Here is a 16,604-nt window from a genome sequence, read left to right on the forward strand (position 1 = left end):
AAGAATGCATAATGTCAACTTAATAGATTCTTTCAGGCCTGGGTTACCACAGTATTTCCTGTGATCGTACATTCATGGTAATAACGTAACAGTACCTTTCATCCCCAAATCTCAGATATTTGCACATTTATAAACCATCAATCTGTGAACCAGCTGCTGAATAACATTCCAGTATGTGCCTATATAACTTGTTAGAAAACAAGGCTATGTGTGGCTTCTCTAAGATAACATATTAGAATGGCAACTCTGTAGACTAGATTATCAAAGCATACTTTTAAGAAAGAGTGAAATAATAAAGACATTCTGTATATAGAAATTACACTGGAATGGGAAAATGATACTGTAACAAATTTTTCAACTGAGATTTAGTGAAACAATTAAATGCAATGATACAAGATTATTCTTCTTTTCCCAAAGTTAAAAGGAAAGAAAATATACTCATTTCTAAGTTGCCTAGAAAAAAATGGACATTCAGTTTGGTTTTTTAATCTTTGTGTTTTGTGTGTTTCCTTGCTTATAGCTGGATGTTGCAACTTTGGCAAAGCTAGGTCAAGCCTGTTATTGTCCACAGTGAAAACAACCCAGTTACAGACTCATGGAATTTCAGACTAGAAAGGGAATACTTTAAGACGTATCTACTTTGGTACTCCAAATTTTCTTTTTCTTTCTTTCTTTTTTTTTTTTTTTGTTAATGTTTGTATATAAATAGTTGTACATATTTGAAGGTATGTGTGTTGAAAACCTTGGGTAAAGTGTATAGTTTTATGAGGAGCTGCTACAATTAAGTTCAGTGTGACTTAGAGTTAACCATCTCCCACAGGGGGTATTATAAAGATTAAGTTATGTTTGCTACATGAACTTTCTAAAAAATTTAACCTTCAAAGCTCAAAACAATATTTTTCTGGGAATATATTCAAAGTAAATCATTGCAATGAATGAGTCTTTGAAAAGTCGTTCATACATCCTAAAATCCAGAATGATGAAATCAACTCTAGTTTTAAGATCCCAAAGAAAGACATTTCTTGCTGTTAAGAAATCATTCCCTCTAACTGCTGCCTTGCTGGGGTGACCAACAAATCATCATGCTCTTTAGAGTCTGATCTAATTAAATCCTCAAGAAGAAATGAGAAAATCATTAGTGGTAGGTGACTGCTTAAGGCTTTTAATTCAATTATTCAGATCAGATAAAAGCAGAGTACAGATTCCGAGTTTAAACTGAATTCTATCCTAACTATATTGGTTTAGATGTGTCTTAAAAGAATCACTTGGTGAATACTTAGATATGGCTTTATCAGATACTTAAAAAAGAAATCCAGATGTTGTCCCATTAGGTCAATCTAAATCAAGGTATACAAACATTCAAAAAAGTTTTGGTCAGAATGAACTTCAGTTACAATGCTTTATTGGATGCCATTTAACATCTTTTAGAAACTGGCTTTATTTCATTTATTTGTTCCATAAACAGAAGTGATAATCATGACTGTTTTATATAATGCTTGTTTATGTAATAAGATATAACTGTGCAGTGGGTCCCAGGAACATTATTATATTTGTTTGCTTCTGTTTTCCCAAATAGATGAAAGAAGCAAAACATACTTGTACATTTTTAAAGTTTATTATAGCGTTTGGATTGCCATTCAAATTGAATCAATTTCAACACAGAAAGACATTTCTAAATTCAATCCTACAGCTCTTTAGTAAGTGAAAACTATATTTTTCATGAGTCATTCTTTGAATTGCAAAATGTTCATCATCCAGGAGGGTTTATTGTATCCATAAAACTAATGTGACACAGTAATGGGTGTTAATGTCAGCAGTATCTGGCTGCTTATTTGGTAGCATTCAATACTGAACGGTTAGTGCTTAGTGCTTCCATGTGTTGTCTAACATTTCAAAGTATTCATGCTATCAAGTGCTTAGTCAGTGGGTCAAGTTTTTTTCTCACTATTCTCCAGAGGGGGAAAAAAAAAATCTAAGTTTATTTTCCTTTATAATCAACATAGTGAAATGGAAGATTAAAAAAAAAAAAAAAAAAAAAAAAGAAGCAGCCGCCAGGATCTCAGTGGTAATCATGGTTTTTGTCCACCTAGGTTAAGCTTCTCATTTTAGATACACTCCAACCTCTCCTACTTTGACCAAGTAGAAACTCTTAAAGATGGAAAGTACCCATCTTTAGGTACCTATAAAGTATATCAACTAAACTGCATTGCAGAATATTTACATTCTATAACAATACATACTGTCCTTCCTGTTAAGACATATGGATAGGACTTATATTTTAACACTCTAGAATAACCTAGAGGCTTTGTCCTACTAAAATAAATTTCTCCCTTACTCCAGTTGAGAAAGGATAAAGTTTATATCCACATTACTGACTACTAATTTTCATAAATTGCTACACTTAATCTCCAAGTAGAACCAAAATCAGTTCTTCATAAAAACAACAAAGAGATTTTTTGAGAATTAAGGAGATAACTTTATATCATTAATTACATCAAATTTTACTTCTTTATTAATTTATTTTGCCTCAGAAAGAAATTAATAGGACTAGCAATCAAGACAGACAGCTCTACATGCACTTTTATTGTTTGATCAAAACCAGTGCTCGCTCTTCATTTTCCTCATCTGTTTATTCAGAATAAAATACCTGCCCAGTAGATACAGTATGAGAATGAAAATATGAATTTAGGTGGAAAGCTTTAAGAATAAAAGGATTATACTATATTAGTTTTATCATAAAATATGTAAAGGGCTCATCAACTATTTGCCACAGTGAGCGATCCTTGGTTCTAGAATTTAAGGTTAAAAATTATGTCTCTTGGGACTTCCCTGGTGGTCCAGTGGTAGAGAATCCGCCTTGCAATGCTGGGGACGCGGATGTGACCCCTGGTCAGGGAACTAAGATCCCACATGCTGCGGGGCAACTAAGTCCGCGCGCCGCAAGTACTGAGCTCGCGCCGCTCAACTAGAGCCTGCGTGCCGCAAACTACAGAGCCCACGCGCCCTGAAGCCTGCGCGCCACAACTGGAGAAGAGAAGCCCGCGCACCACAGCGAAAGGTCCCGCACGCCTCAACAAAGATCCCACGTGCCGCAACTAAGATCCGACACAACCAAAAAATAAATAAATAATTAATTTTTTTTTTTAATTAAAGCTCTTGGGCTTCCCTGGTGGCGCAGTGGTTGAGAGTCCGCCTGCCGATGCAGGGGACACGGGTTCGTGCCCCGGTCTGGGAAGATCCCACATGCCGCGGAGCGGCTGGGCCCGTGAGCCATGGCCGCTGAGCCTGCGCGTCCAGAGCCTGTGCTCTGCAACGGGAGAGGCCACAACAGTGAGAGGCCCGCGTACCACAAAAAAAAAAAAAAAAAGGCTCTTTATTCTTAATGTATCCTTACAATAAGGTTCACAAATTGTGTAGCTCACTATAGACTTACCATTGTATGGGCTTCTGAGTTCTGGATAAAATTTGATTAAGTGTTGGGGAAAATGGATGGAAAGAATCCTTCAATGAATAAAATAAGAATTGTTAAATGATTGAGAATAATATCCAAGTACACTAATATCCAGACCAATTAAGCACAAAATCTCTACAGAGATCTTTCTTGAAGTTTGACAAAGTAAATGTAACACATCTGGGGGAAAACGGATGTGAATTGATCAGTTAACTTACTCAGTATGCATGTTTTAGGATATTTAAAGCAGAAAAGCGGCGTCCATTAGGACTGCAAAGTAGAAATGATGGTAGCAGAGGAAGAAAGGAAGTAGGAGAATGGAACGGAGTAAGTAATGGAGCTGGATGGACGCCTGGGAGGAAGGAAGTCAGACAACGGTGACGGCTGTGGGAATGAATAAAATGGACCGAATTGAGAAATACATACTTTATCATCTGAATCTGGACACTTTTGAGAATGAAATAATATGCTGGGACAACAGGCATAAACCAGACTGCCCTGGGCAAAGCAGACTTGAGGATACTGTCCATAGAGATAATAGATCATATTAGCCATGATAGAACTTAAAGGGTGAGATAAAATCATAGGAAATATATTGAGAAAAAACAATGAAAGAGGATTAGCCCAATCAGATTTAAAAACATGTATTATACAGCAACAATAAATTAAACAGTGTGGTGTTATTGGGTGTTAGTCTCCCAACTTCCACTGAGGGCTGTTAAACCTGTTCCCAAGTCAGTTAAGTGCTAAGACATATGATGGGACTGTACTAAACCAGCTGTGTTATACAGCCACACTCTAAGCAAGTAAAATCTTATGGGTGATGCCACTCAATATTTTACTCTTTCATTCATTCAATAAAATATGTTTCTTATATGGAATTTTAGACTACAGAGCTCTAAATGAGATAGTGTGTATACATTGGTATCGTCATACATCGGTGGACATCTGTATATATTTTACATATTTATATATATATAGTTTATATATAGCTTATATCTTTACATATGAAGTTTATAAACTTCCAAAAATATGTATATACACACACGCTGGATTTGAGATGATACTTATTATAGTTTCTCACCATAAAAATTAACATTATAACACCAAAAGGCAACTCTGGGAAACAGACTACCAAGGAAATTTAATCTGAACCTCCACTATCCCATGGTCTGGCTTCAACCAACACTGACCAGTGAGTGTCTGAAGGAATGGATGGACAACGAATCTTCCCAACAATTCCACATAAATACTGAATATTTCTCTCAAGTGGGGATTTGGAGTGTAATAATTAAAAACCATTTATTAGAAGGAAGATCTTTGCCTTTTCATATAGATATAGATATAATGTTATCATATTCATATGCATCAGAGTCCTGATCCAAGATACGTGTAGAATCATATGAAGAATGGGAAAATTTCATTTATTTATTTATTTATTTATTTTTTTGTGGTACGCGGGCCTCTCCCATTGCGGAGCACAGGCTCCGGACGCGCAGGCCCAGCGGCCATGGCTCACGGGCCCAGCCGCTCCGCGGCATGTGGGATCCTCCCGGACTGGGGCACGAACCCGTGTCCCCTGCATCGGCAGGCGGACTCTCAACCACTGTGCCACCAGGGAAGCCCTCATTCATTTATTTATTGACGGTTATTTCTTTATAGCATGCTACAGTAGGTATTTCCTTAAGCTATGCTTTATGAATGAAAACTTTACAAATAACTTCAATAATATCTATTTCATTTCCCAAAAACAGTCTTGCTAAAAAATGATTTAAAATTTTCTGGTTTGGACTCAGATATCTTAACAAATAATTATAATTAACTTCCCAATGTCTGTAAAAGGTTAATTCAAATAAGCATTGATAAATAAATAACAAAAGTTGTTCCATTTTTGGATGGAGCGGCATAGTAAATCTAGAGAGGTATAAAACAAGCCATTGCTTGTAAGAGCAAACAGCAATAATTTCTTGCGTCTATACAGATGAGACAGCTTTTATATTCTGCGTGTGAACACTGGGCATAAACTAAGCTGATGTTTTCCTATCTCCCCTTTAGCGATCATTTCCTCCAAAGCATTTGCTTGAGGATAATGCCCACAGCCCACACTCAGCCATCTCCAGGGCAGACAATAGGGTTTCACTCCCCTTTCTACACACCTTCCTGACCTTGAGACGTTTGAGCATTGTTAATCAAAATCTCCCAGTTTTTTCCTAAAATAACTTTGATATTTACTTTGCTCTGTCTTTACCTGAGTAAATGTGAGAGTGGCAAGGACAGTGAGGCGTGTCCCAAATTAGCCCTGTCCTGCAATCGCTTGCACTATTACCCTGGGCTCAGACAGAATATGGGAAGGAAGCAGAGGGTTGTTCTCTCTCTCCCAGAAGAGCTTGTGTTTATTCTTCTGACAGCAGAGAACCAAGTCTTCGACTTGGTAGTTCACATGAGGTCATTATTTAGTACACATGAATACATACAAAAAGACAGAGAGGACAATTAAAACCTAATTCACACTCAAATGTTAACCATTTTAAAAGGTTTATGTCACTATGCTTCAGAAATGGAAGAGTGTTATGTTTTAGTAATGGAATACTGTTTTGCTGTGGCTTCCAGCATTTTCACATGAGAGTCATTTTTCTGAGCCAAAATATTTGGCAGATCTCTGTAATGAAAATAATATAACTTTTAGTATCTCTTGATTGAGAAAATAAAACACTACTCTAAAGTTGACCATATATTTAAGTAGCTTCTACACACAATAAAAGTATTATGCATATGTATTATATATGTTTTGTGTGTATATATGTGTATGTATTCAATCATTTATAAACAAGCTCAATTTAGATATGTTTTATGAACTCCTTGAAATTATCCTTTATCCCCAGGGGTTTGAAGCCAGTGGATTGGGGACAGCTGATTTGCTGGAGTGACACAGCTAGGTCATCCGGTAGGCTGGCATTATTGCTTTGTCCCTAGAAGACGCTGCACTCCTCAGGTGGTTATGTCTCTGTTTAAAGACCTGAGCTTTGCCATAACTCCCTGGGAAACTGCTTCTTGTTATGCTCTCTCATCTTCTTGGTCCGATGAAACATCAAGTTCACTCCACAACATCAAAGTCAGATTTGAGGTTGTCTCACATAACACTGGATGTTTACAAGTTGCTTCTGTCTTTGGGCTGCATGTAATGTTATCTATTTAATCAAAAATTTCAGAGAAAATACTGAGTCAGAGAACATTCTTTTTTATTCCCACCTGCCTCTGGTGTCACATGCAGGCAGAGAGTCACCCAAGGAAGGCTTTTGACTTTCTCACAGAGAGACAGTGTCCCCCCACAGTCCTGAGGTTGATGAGGCTACTGTCACCAAAGAAGCCTCTTCCTTTGTTCCACTCTGGAGTCCGTCCAGTACCACTGCAGTGGTACTTGTAGTGCAATAAGTGGACACGTGTACTTCATCAGTGTCTACAAACTTAGACGTTCTTCTCAATCTCTGTCTCCATTTCTAAAGCACAAAAATATAGTCTCCCAATGTGGGAGCATTCCTTCTTGTATATAAACAGAGATCCTCCTACTCTTATATTGTACGGGTGGTAGATATGTATGCAGGTCTTTTTCCCTCTGAAGTCATGTTCAAAAATTAAATATATGAGTTATATGCTTACAAATTAAATTTATAAAATTGGGGTCACAATAGGAGGCCACAGTTCTCAGGTAAATAAAATTCCAGTCTCAATGCAGCTTTTAATGAATACACAATAGTTTCTAGAGTTTTAAAAAATACATCATACTGGGGCTTCCCTGGTGGCGCAGTAGTTAAGAATCCGCCTGCCATTGCAGGGGACACGGGTTCGATCCATAGTCTGGGGAGATCCCACATACCGAGGAGCAACTAAGCCCGTGCGCCACAACTACTGAGCCCACGTGCCACAACTACTGAGCCTGCACTCTAGAGCCCGCGAGCCACAACTACTGAGCCCACATGCCACAACTACTGAAGTCCATGCACCTAGACCTCGAGCACTGCAACAAGAGAAGCCACTGCAATGAGAAGCCCATGCACTGCAATGAAGAGTAGCCCCTGCTCGCCGCAACTAGAGAAAGTCCGTGAGCAGCAACCCAACGCAACCAAAAATTAATTAATTAATTAAAAAAAAATACATCATACTGTTGCCCAGGGAGTCAATTTCTAGAAGGATGGGCAATTTTTGCTCAATACTCCTAGTATTTCTCAATGCAAATAAGACAAAATCATATGGGCCAGTAGTTTTCGAAATCGAATATGATCTTGACAATACGCCACTGAAATTATCCTAGAGTTCTCTGCATGCCTTATAGATTTTAATACTTTTGATATCTTGCATTGAGCAAGTCCCTTGGACATGATTCCTGTATAACCAGAGCCAGCTTTGAAAGATTCAAGGTTATAGTGCAATTTGAGAGGCTCTGAGAAAGATTTTCATGCAGGCCATTCCATTGTTATCTTGGTTTAATGAATTGTGTAAAACATGTAAAAATTTAGCTTGAAAAGAATATAGGAAACTCAATTATTTAAGTTAATTAACTAATGCTTTTCCAAGAACATATTTGCCAGAGGGGGAAGGAAGAGGTCTAGATAAGCAGGTAGCTAAAGGGTAACTCCTTTTGAGGGGAAAAGGAATTTAAAGAAAGACTTTTACTAACCACAGCCTCAGCCTTCTTCACAATACTGTCCCAAACAGCCATGGGTAACTTCTGCCCATGGGCCTCAATCATCTATGTGTCAAGCCAAAATGGACAAGTAGTTAATTTACAAAATCATGATGATAACCATAGCAATAGCATCTCCTACCCCTTACTGAGTACCTGGCAGTATGTGACATGCTTCACATCGATTACCTCTAAACTTCTCAGAGCCTAGGTTTTTTCTCTAAGGATTAAGGATTTTGAATTCTAGATCCAGAGTTACTAAATCATTTTTTTATGGCGTACCCCACAGAAGATCACTACAAAAAATAAAGCTATGTTACATTCTCTTTAGTTCTTAGTAATAATAGTGACGATGGCTGATATTGACTGCATGCGTACTATGCACCAGGCAGTCACCACACTGAGAACCTTCCATGGATGTGGTGCTCAAAACACCCCATGGAATCAGTGCTATTGCTATTGTCAGGTCACAGATGAGGAACCTGAGGCTTAGAGAGGTGAAATAACTTCTCTGAAGGTGTGCAAATAGTTAATGGCAAAGCCAGATTCCAACTCAGCAATTACAGCTTCAGAGCAGGAGCTTTTAATTACTTTGTCATAGAATTAATACGTCATTTGGGAATGTTGCACAAAGCCCAGAACAGCTAAACCATTTGTTCTCAACAGAGGTGAACTGAAGTAATTTACAGAATACAAAACCAACAACTTAGGAGGCATTATAGCAGCTTTAGTAAGATACAGAAAGCAATTAGGATTGAATATGCATTATGCATATGTATAATTGATTTATATACATAAATTATTATATAATATTAATTTATATGCTATTTATATAATAATTACCTCTATGTATACATATATATAATTCCAACTACCAAGTTAGAAGCTCTTCCTTTTTAATCTCAGCCTTGCCAAAGATGGTCTTTTTATATTGTCTTTAATAACTGTTTGAGACACTGTAGCCTCTAATATTATCATTGTTACCTTAATATAGTAGAAAAAATGTAAGTTAAGGATTTTAAAATAATTTATCTTTTTGCCTTCTCAAAGAGAGACTCAGAAATTGAGCTTTGAAAAAGTAATATTATTTCAAAGTGACATTTTCTTCAACAGTTCTACCTCAAGTAATACTTTTAACCCAGATTTTGAAGAATGGATAGAAGTATAATATGCTCGTTGAAAATATTATTTGCAGGAAAAATATTATTTCCTGATATAATTTACAAAGAAGAGGGCAAACTACTAATAATTCTAATTGACAGATAATCTACAAAACAGCTCTTTTTACAATAGGTCTTTCTTATGATACCTATACGCGAGCCTCTCACTGTTGTGGCCTCTCCCGTTGCGGAGCACAGGCTCCGGACGCGCAGGCTCAGCGGCCATGGCTCACAGGCCCAGCCACTCCACGGCATGTGGGATCTTCCCGGACCTGGGCACAAACCCGTGTCCCCTGCATCGGCAGGCGGACTCTCAACCACTGCGCCACCAGGGAAGCCCGATACCTATACTTTTACTAAGGAGCTACTATTTCACATTTTGTAAAACTGAGGATTTAAAAGTTAAAATAAGCAGAAAGCATGAAGCTCTTTTAACCACAAAATTCTGGTTGCTAATGATCTGGTTACGTGAATTTTCTGACCAATTAAACTTTAAGCTTGAGATTTTGTTTGTTTCAGTGCTTGCCTCGTAAGAATTGTCCAGTAAAGACATTTCTTTACATGCTAAGGAGCTTGTAATTCATTGTTTGAAACCCTGATAAGTGTTATAACATTTGCCTTAATAAGAATAATTTAGCAAATATAAATTTATCCTTGCATGCTAACCAAAGATCCTATAACCATTGCTAGAAAACTCTATAGACATGAGGATTTGAGTGATTAGTATGGATGTATAATAACCCAAAAATAACCCCTCAACATTTTAAAAACATTTCTGCCATAAATTATTTTACTGTAAATTTTTCTCTTCAAATGTTTGGGTAAGGCAAGGGAAAAAAATCTAGTTTTGGAAACATTTTGCACAACACATGTAATCTGAAAAGATGAATATGAATTAAATTTTATAAATGGCTTCATCATTTTAGACTGACTAAGGGAATTCCAGGGCTAATTCTTCAGGAAAATAAATAAATGCAACCTAGCTAGTGGGAAGCAGCTGCATAGCACAGGGATATCAGCTCGGTGCTTTGTGACTGCCTGGAGGGGTGGGATAGGGAGGGTGGGAGGGAGGGAGACGCAAGAGGGAAGAGATATGGGAACATATGTATATGTATAACTGATTCACTTTGTTATAAAGCAGAAACTAACACACCATTGTAAAGCAATTACACCCCAATAAAGATGTTAAAAAATAAATAAATAAAGTACTACTAAAGTCAAAATAAATAAATAAATAAATGCAACCTAATTTATCATCTTGTTTCATTTGGTTGAGATTGTGAATGCTGGATTTGCACCAAGTGAGGTCAGCCTTGACCCAGAAAAAACAGACGTCCATAAATGGTGTCTTAGACAACTTGGTCATTGCACTGCTTTCATTGGACTATCCTTGGGCTCTGGATTAAATTTAGTCCTTGCTTTTAGTTACTGAATCAGATGCTTAGTCTGAAATGTTGCAATGTTTCTTCTCTCTCTCTCTCTCTCTCTCTCTCTCAGCATACACATGCACACCTGCACATATATACAGAATATTGCAGCAAACTGAACCAAAGCCTGGTACTCTTTATGTGCCTCCATTAAACCATCCCTAGGCAAGAGCTGCTCAGGATATTACTATTTGATCACATCAGCACAACATCGTGTGGGACATCCTAGACAATTGGTTTTTAGATTTATGCTCAGTGCACCTCAATTAAATCACACGATGCCTTGGCCTCTATAGTGAAGCTCACGGCGTCCAAATAATATTCTCTTCATTTTTCCTGAAGACTTGGAACTGACTCCTTTTCCATGTCACTCCCCATTTTATTCCTACTTCATCTTTGACTTTTTCCCAGAGATAAAGACTAAGCAATAGGGCTAACATGCAGATCGATGTAGTCATAAGTTAGTTTAATTATTGCTTCGTAGCCTTTGTTTTATATCTATTTTGCCACCATTCACTGACTAACCCAAAGCAATACTGTCTCTGAAACACCCAAGGATTATTCTTGATTCTTTCATTTTTCTCACCCAGTCCATACTTCAATGAATCATTGAGTGTGACAGATTTAACTCCTAAATTAAAATAACAACAACAACTCCCTTTCTCTCCTTCCTTACACACATGGTACTCGTTCAGGCCTTTCTTATCTTTGACATAGACTATTGAAATATTTTCCTTTGTAATCTCCCTTATATTGCCCCCCCTTTCATTTACCCACTGTTCGGTTGCTAGGATGATCTATTTAGAATATAAATTTTAAAACTTTCAGTGGCTTAGGATACAAATGAGTTTCCTGGATATCACACAAGTAAAAGTATTATCAGATTCCTGCCCTATCATCTTTGCTCTACCTTCCTGCAGGAATGGGATGTTAATAAGAAAACATTCATTAAAGACACAGAGTTTATATGTCAAAAAGTCAATGTATTATAGTCATTGTGCTTAGATAGAATGTTAGCCTCTGGTAGAATGTTAACCCTTCAGCTCTTTGAATTCTCTCATATCTTGGCTTGAACCCATATCCGTCAGTGTTCCGTGACTTTATTTACTACATGGAGGAGATTGTGGGGCATATCCTTTTAACCGTCCATATTTATGGTTGCTACAGATGACTGCACTTTTTCCAGTGGTTCAGTAATACATACTAATCGCTGGCATGTGGTAACTTTTCCCCCCAACGCGTAAGCAGTACTTGTAATGGCGGAGAGGTATCATCAGAGTAGCTGGGAACTGTTGAGTGAAATTCATCAACACACTGATGTTACTTCCCAGTGAAATCATCCTTCAAATAAGAACCCTCTGGCTGCAGCATTTGCAGAAGATATGGCTCTTTGTAAGTTTTGTAAGTGAGCACACACTGCAGACACATGGGCCTAGGAAAAGAGTACAAAGAACACCCAGTGGGGGGGGAGTCACAGAACACCCTTTGTCAATCATTTTATTACACCACACAGTATTTCTGTGTTTAGAAACAGAGCAGTAAATTGACGTCAGAAGTAAGGGATTTCCATATCTCAAAAACCAGTTATTAACTGTTTAAAGAAAATTATTCTGTAATGTGTAACCTCAGTATAACTGACGTAAATATTATCCTGCAAGTTAAATTTTACTTGTATTTCTGAAAGAAGCTAGCTCAGGAAAGTTCCACTGTTTGAAGTTTTACCTTATCATCATATTAACGTTCTAGTTAATCTCAGTATAAATAATATCTCAAATATTTATATTTCTCTGGTATTCTTCCCTTTTTAGAGTTTTCATTCTTGTAATTGTTTGAGAAGGTATAAAGCCCATTATCACAACTTTTGCTTCGCTTTCAAAATTGACTTTTGATGTTAGTGCCCATGATTAAATGAAAAAAGAAGGCCATCAGCATTCCCTTTTCCCTGATCTTTTTTTCCAGCCCCACGGAGGTCAGCCCCCATTACAGCCTGTTCTTGCTTTGAAAACTACTTCAAGATACAATCCCTGCTCTGTGGGAGGGTGTTAATACAATCATCATTAACTACTATTATTCCCTTTAATCCAACAGCCTGGTTGTTCTTGACACCTGCTGAATATACTAATAGCAGCAAATGTGCCTAAATCTCTTCTTGGAGATTGTATTGAACTCAGAATCCATCGATGCATAAAATTACCCATTTTCTTTAAGTGTATTTCCTTATGCATGAATCCACTGGAATCTATCTTTTCCACTTGCTTCCCATAACAAATTCCACAAGAAAATTGCTGTGGAGTCCATTATTTATTTTACCCAATTTCATTAAATGAGATCACTTTGACTATTCCAAAACATTTTTGGGGGGGCTAATGATCATTTGATTCTTCTTCGGAGATGAATAATTATGGCCATACCTTTTTTGAGATTTCACATCACTCTAATACATTCTGTTAATCAATCCTTACTGACTATTTACAATCCAAGTGAAGATTTGTGCTACAAATTAGTGATCAAACTTTTTCATTAATAATACTTTTGAAAGGAAAAGACAAACTATAGTTTGCCTATATTTTATATCTCTGAAAAAATTATTAATGTTACAGTATGCTGAAGTCATAATATTCAAGTTTCTTATTGTTATGGCCAAGTTCTCGGAGAAGAACCCTAGTCCTTCATTCTCAGCTGCCTTGTCTGGGCCAGTCACAGTCAAAGGACTACCTGGGACCAAGAACACTGAGACCTGGTCACTGAGCAAGAAAGCAGCCAGGCTCTGGGACCACATTACTAGGGTTCCTGACAGGTGTGGTGCTATCACCATGGAACACCAGATGCCACCCTTGGCACCAGGACCATTGTGGCCTGGAGAAGGGATGTTCATGCCACTGCTGAACTGTCCTCCACAGACCTCACCTCTCTGGGTTATCTGTCCCTTAAGCAAAGTCTGAGGCTGGAGCATAGGCTGAGCTAGGTAAGAGCCAGGGAAAGTGTGTACCTGGCTTTTTTTTTTTGGATTCTTTACTGGAATGGTTTAATAGAGTAGGTGTTCCTACAGAAGGGAATTGCTCAAACAGGCATTGAGTTCAGAAGTTGCTGTGTTGCCAAAACAATGTCCACCACACCATGACCTTGATATAATCAGTTGCCTTTGCTTCAATGACATCACTTTTTTGCCCTGTCACTCATAAGAGGTTGGTTTACGGTCAGAATTTTGGTCTCCAGTGATCCCTAATCCATTCTTCTTTCTTTTCTGTGTCTTGGGTTCTTGGAAGCATGCAACTAGTACATCACATTTTATTAGGTCTAGAATTAAAGGTAAATGTGCAATGTGATCAGATGGAGAGATCATTTAAAAACTGATGCTAAGGCGGGACTAGGTAGGGTAGAAATACTGATAGAAGTGGCCTGAGAATCAGAAGGTGCGGGTGCGTCCAGGTTCTGTCAGGAGCTCACTGTGTGGTGGCTCCCTTCTGTCTCAGGAGAATGCTGGGCTAGGATGAGACGGTCTCCAGGCCCCCTTCATTTTCTGACAGTCTATGATTTTCAAGTCACAGTGATGTTTGCCATAGCAATGGGGTGTGATGTCTGGGATGATGGCATGCTTTGTTCCCTTAATGGGGACTGAGGCAGCAGCTCCGTTTGGCATAAGCTGAGCTGTGTCAGCACAATGGAGCTGATTGGCTGGGCCCCAAAAGCAGACCCCAGAGAGATATTGATTCTGACAGGCAAACAATTAAAGGGGGAAATTGGTGCTTTGTGGATAAGACATCCGTGTGCCTGTGATATCCTTGACCAAGTTTTCAATGGAACATGTGGCTTAATTGGAACGGACAGAACTGCTCTGGGTTAAGACCAGTCTCAAAAGGGGCTGGAGACGATGTCTGTGGAACTGGAAAGATACACTGACATTTTCAAATCTATTTTTATTTTTGAAGGCTTCCAAGAGCAGAAATGACTATCTCTTTATGTTTCTTACTTCTGCAGCCAAGTAATATGTTGGAAAATTAGTCAAAGTCACATTTTAATGTTATGCAAAGCTGCTGGGGGCCATGTAGCATTTGGCAAGTTTTACTCCCACTTTCCCTCCACATCTCCTGCCAACATTTTCTTCTGCATTTGATCCTTTTGCTCTGTTCTTTTTCGTCTTTTCTCCTTTAACATATTCCCATACTATTTGTACTCTTTAAAAATATGCACATGTATTCCCATGATTCCTTCCCTCACAGACTTTCATAGTATCTATGAATGAGGTGCTGAGTGGCCCAGATCCCTCAGGATCACAGCAAAGGATGAAGTTTTACAAATTCAAGCCCTTTTAGTGGGTGTGTTCCAGCACCAGCCATCAGTCCCTGGCACCTCGACCTGGATGTGACAGTGGGAGCTGTGTCTGCCGTATTTCAACTGTCCATCCTGCTTCAACCAGCCACAAGGGTGCACATGTCAGGACACTATATCAAGCCTTCTTACCATACATGTCTCTAGTACATGCATGAGCCAGCTGGAGCCGCCATAACAAAATCCCATAGAGTGGCTGTCCTAAACAATAGAACTTTATTTCTCACAATTCTGGAGGTTAGACATCCAAAATCAAGGTGCTGTTCCATTGGGTTCTGGGTGAGAGCTCTCTTCCTGGCTTATGGAAGGCCACCTTCTGGCTATTTCTTCACATGGCCTTTCCTTGGCGTGTGCATGCAGGGATGGGGCAGGGAGGAAGAACGGACTTATTAGTGAATCCCATCATGAGGGCCTCCTCACGATCTAATCTAGCCCTAATTACCTCCCAAAGGCCTCATCTCAAAATACCATTTCATCGTTGGTTAAAGCTTCAACACACGAATGGCTGGGGTGGGAGATGGGGGCACAATTCAGTCCATAATAGGAGGGCACAAGACAGCCCATTCCCTAAGTACTGAACATAACAGGACCTATCTCTTCACTCTTCCTCCTCACGATGCAACAGAAATCACTGTAGCTTGCCCTATTTCATTCACAGCTGTCTCTTTATTGCTCTCCTCCACGTACAGCATCCTTAGCAAATTCAAGGCCAGTCACTTCATTGGTCTAGATAATAACGGTCAGGGTATTTGGACCAAAGAAGAACGTATTCTATACTTCCCTCATTCTTGTGTCTTGATACAGTTGTCCTTTTACCTGCTCCAAGTTGTTGTTCCTTTTTTTTGTGGTAAACTATAAATAATATAAAATTCACCATTTTAACCATTTGTAAGTGTACATTTTAACCATTTGTAAGTCTTCAGCGGCATTAAGTACATTCACATTACTATGCAGCCATCACCACCATTCATCTTCAGATCTTTTTCATCTTCCCAAACAGACTCTGCCTCCAATAAAATACTAACTCTTCTTTCTTCCTTACCCTACCCCCTGGAACCACTATGCTACTGTCTGTCTCTATGAATTTGACTACTCTAGGTATCTCATATGAGTAGAATCATACAATATTTGTCCCTTGTGACTGACTGATTTCACTCAGCAAAATGTCTTCAAGGTTCGTCCACATTGCAGCATACATCAGAATTTCCTTCCTTTTTAAAATAATCTATTGCATGTAAATATACACCACACTTCGTTTACCTAGTCGTGGACGTTTGGATTGCTTCCACCTTTTGGCTGTTGTGTATAATGTTCCTATGAACACGGCTCTACAATCAGAATCCTTCTTAATAAAACAAATAATTTGGAATTCTGCCACTGTTCTGAGGAATAACTAACACTGATTGCTTGGTGTTTGCGAAAAGAAAATGTTGTAGAGCTGCCTGAGTGGATATTTCAGATTATGTCTACCCTTTGCCCCCTAAGGATATGTGACACAATTCTAAAACATTTAATAGGACTTCCCCGGTGGTGCAGTGGTTAAGAATCCCCCTGAC

Source organism: Pseudorca crassidens, chromosome 21 (genome assembly GCF_039906515.1).
Source record: "Pseudorca crassidens isolate mPseCra1 chromosome 21, mPseCra1.hap1, whole genome shotgun sequence".
Lineage (NCBI taxonomy): Eukaryota > Metazoa > Chordata > Mammalia > Artiodactyla > Delphinidae > Pseudorca > Pseudorca crassidens.